Source organism: Octopus bimaculoides, chromosome 3, assembly GCF_001194135.2.
Source record: "Octopus bimaculoides isolate UCB-OBI-ISO-001 chromosome 3, ASM119413v2, whole genome shotgun sequence".
In the NCBI taxonomy this organism is placed as follows: Eukaryota; Metazoa; Mollusca; class Cephalopoda; order Octopoda; family Octopodidae; genus Octopus; species Octopus bimaculoides.
In genome coordinates this window covers 1,301,526-1,305,681 of record NC_068983.1, presented here as the reverse complement: position 1 = coordinate 1,305,681, position 4,156 = coordinate 1,301,526, and the positions used below count along the sequence as shown (strand labels likewise).

The 4,156-nt window shown below is 40.0% G+C and overlaps 1 protein-coding gene across 2 annotated transcripts in view; it reads left to right on the top strand.

The window, feature by feature from the left end:
• Window positions 1-27: 27 nt before the first annotated feature.
• Window positions 28-4,156, top strand: part of LOC106872851 (solute carrier organic anion transporter family member 1C1) — a 45,968-nt gene continuing 41,839 nt past the window's right edge. Inside the window, exon 1 of one of the 2 annotated variants that reach the window (XM_014919985.2) lies at window positions 28-294. The gene's annotated coding sequence lies outside the window, so the exon portion shown is untranslated. The remainder of the gene's footprint in view (window positions 295-4,156) is intronic. The other variant, XM_014919986.1, reaches the window with a different exon arrangement.

Genomic DNA, 4,156 nt, shown 5'->3' with positions numbered 1-4,156 from the left:
ACCACCACCACCACCATCACCACCACCACCACCACCACCACCACCGACCACAACCTGAACAATAACAAAAACCAGCAGACTTGTCATTACAGCAGTCATTTACTGCAGAACACTTTGAAAAACATCATTTAAGAATGTCACAGTAAAGCTACTCTATCCATGACCTTCACCACAGAACTACAATAACAACAACATCAACAAACCAGACTGAAATATCGACTAACAACTGTTAAGAGTCGGAGAAAACGCGGAGATACGGAAAATTTATTGAGAAATTGGAGTAAATTAGAGAAGGTAAGATTTTCATTTTGTTTTTTGTTTTTTTTTGTTTTTCGTTGCGCGACTTCTCAGACAAAGGAATATAAAAACCACAAGTCTCATATATTCACACACAGGAACGCCTGTATAAACACACAGACACACACACACACACACACACAGACACACATGTGCGCGCACACGCAGAAAAATGGGTTAAACTTTCACTACAGCTGTTTCAGACGCGCTTTTCGTTGATAAATAATTCCAGGCCAATTTAAATATCACATCTTGTATTTTCTCTCCGAACAAAATTTTATATATATAGATGCACACACAGAGACACACATACACTCACATATACGCACACACATGCATGTACATATATATATACATATGTGTGTGTGTGTGTGTGTGTGTGTGTGTGCGTAGAGGCGCAATGGCCCAGTGGTTAGAGTAGCGGACTCATGGTCGTAGGATCGTGGTTTCGACTCCAAGACCGGGCGTTGTGAGTGTTTATAGAGCGAAAACACGAGGCTCCGGCAAGGATTGGTGGCGAAACCTGCTGTACTCTTTCACCACAACTTTCACTCACTCTATCTTCCTGTTTCTCTGGTACCTGTATTGTCACATTCTATGGCACGCTGAATCTCCCGGAGTACTACGTTAAGGGTACACGTGTCTGTGGAGTGCTCAACCACTTGCACCTTAATTTCACAAGCAGGCTGTTCCGTTGATCGGATCAAGTGGAAACCTTGTCGTCCTGAGGTATTTTTCGATGTTATTATTATTATTATTATTATTATTATTATTATTATTATTATTATTATTATTATTGCTCAGTTCACTGCTTGGGATCGAACTCGGAATCTTGGGGTTCGTAGCCTGCGCTCTTAATCACTAGGCACCTGATGAAGGATGGAGGGTATATCAGCCGAAACGTTAACAACAAACAAGATGAGGACGAATATCCGTCGAATGTAAATAATGTAAATAATGTAAATAATGTACGTAATTCCTTATCTCTTTTAGTCGAGTTAACGGTTCCTTATGAAGATAACATGGACGCCACTCGGGCTCGAAAGATTGACCGTTATGTAAACCTCCTCGAGGAATGTGAAGACGCAGGTTGGAATGCGGACCTTTTTCCAATCAAAGTTAGATGTAGAGGGTTTGTTGGACACAGTGTGAGACGACTGCTGTTATCGTTAGGCCTAACTCATCGTAAGGTAAATACCACCATGACCAATATCCAAACGACAGTGGAAAAGGCTAGCCACTGGATTTGGTTAAAAAGAGACGATGAGCGATGGCTAGGAGAATATTGAGCTTTATTTAATAACCAGTTGATCTAGCAAGCGGGGCTTCATATCAGTGAGTGGGGGCGGCGGATCACATTGATGGGCAATCAGCTGGTAAAATGTGTTGTATCTGCAATCCAAAAAGGTCAGCCTTGTGTCACGCTGAATTTCCTTGAGAACTGCTTTAAGTGTCCACGAATCTAAGGTGTACTCAGCAAACGTTTACGTTAAATTCAGATTAGGCTGTTCCGTTGATCGTATCAATCGGAAGGTTCATCGTTGTAACCGACGGTGAACCAGGCTATATACGTTGCTCTAATGTTCTGTAATCTTACTAAACGTGGTATCAACAACGGGCATAATACAATTTTCCTCTTGATAATATCTGTGCATATGTGGTCGATGACACTGTTCCCAATATGTGTTCCTTAAAAGGGCGGCGAGCAGAAACGTTAGCACGCTGGGCGAAATGCTTAGCGGTATTTCGTCTGCCGTTACGTTCTGAGTTCAAATTCCGCCGAGGTCGACTTTGCATGTCATCCTTTCGGAGTCGATTAAATAAGTACCAGTTACGCACTGGGGTCGATGTAATCGACTTAATCCCTTTGCCTGATCTTGTTTGTCCCCTCTACAAAGTCTTCAATACTAACACATTATAATAAACATGATGCTATGCCAAATAGGAAAGCAACCATAATATGTATAATACAAACAGAAAATTCTTAAAACTAGAACCCTCTCCTCAGAGCATTAAATGTGGAACCCTTCAGCAAGACACTTTACACTTCTAAATATCAATCTGTTAGAATTTGATTATGAATGGAACAGCCAATGAGTAAAAGTGTCATAGTAAAATTCTAAAGCATCTCCTCAATGTTGATGACTTATATGTCAATGTCCTTATAAAGAAGCTGATAACAATAAAATTAATTCCATTCTCTGGACTCAGACATTTAGCCCAGAATTATTGATAGAAATATTTGGATTTTATGAAACTCATAACATGCAACAAAAAGAAATGTAGGAGGAAATTTAAAACGTTTATTGCAGGAAACTCAGAGTAATATTCTCAAATGTACTCCATAGAGGAAATGAAATAATCGTTATAAATACACTACTAGTGCCATTTTTATAATTTAAGTCATAGCTCTAACTTCAGCATAGTTATACATGAAGTAGCTTAAAGCACATTAAAAGAAAATCGGTGAACCACTAAGACCCTGCCGAAACACTTCTAAATAGGCTGATATAGAAAGAATAGAATTATTTGGCAAAGAGGACTGACGAGACCTAATACAATGTCTCCTCTCCTCTTTCTTAGCAACATGGCGGCAAAGAAATGCCTGGAGGCAAGCGAAAGGAAACGATTAGACGTCTTATGGGAGAACGGACACAAACTTCTCACTCTGTTTCCTCACTCATTCATTTTCGTTTTAAACACACGCACACACACGAACACACCCACACACACCCACACACACACACACCAACACAATACACGCACACACGCACGCACATATATATACACACATTGTGCGATTTAAATTTAAATTGCATGATATCATATAATATTATTTAGAACTCTGTACGTATTCCTACAAATGAAAAGAGAAACTGTGTGAATATTATAAGCCAATTACTTTTCACTGTTGGCCTCCCATAGAAACTTCACAGTAAATATAGTAAATTAGAAGGAAAGATTCTTCCTAAATATTTAATTATTCAATAATTTTGGAGCATTCTCACCTGGTTTTTCTCTCTCGTACTTTCTTTCTCCACATATTTCTCATTAGAAACAAAACACGGTTAATGTAGGAAAAAGACAAAGAAAAGTACAGCCATCTCAGTATCAAGTGAGTTCACCTTTAGGGCCCAGACACTTACGCCCATCGGTTGAGCTTACTGCGGCCATGCTGGAGCACTGCTTTTAGTCGAACAAATCGACCTCAAGACTTATTCTTTGTACTTATTCTATCGGTCTCTTTTGCCGAACCGCTAAGTTACGGGGACGTGAACACACCAACATCGGTTGTCAAGCGATGGTGGGGGTACAAACACAGACACACAAGCATACACACACACACACACACACATACATATATATATATTTATTTTTATACGACATATGTGTGTGTGTGTGTGTGTGTGTGTGTGTGTGTGTGTGTGTGTGTGTGTGCGTGTACATGTATATACAAGAAAATCCACTCACAAGGCTTTGGTCGGCCGAGGCTAAAGTAGCAGACACTTGCCCAAGGTGCCACGCAGTGGGACTGAACCCGAAACCATGTGGTTGGTAAGCAAGCTACTTACCACACAGCCGCTCCTACGCCTATGAAAACATATAACTTTCTTTTCAAAATATATAAACACTACATTGTGCGTGTCTGTTTGTTTGAGTGGCCTCGCTATTTTGTCTTATATTCGCTACATTAACCGTGCATGTTTTGTTTATAGTGAGAAATATGTGGCTTTGGAGAGTTGACTCTTCTTTCTAGCATAGCTTGTATATATTTTTTATACCCTAAATTTGTGTGTGTGTGTGTGTGTGTGTGTGTGTGTGTGTGTGTGTGTGTGTGTGTGTGTGTGTGTGTGTGTGT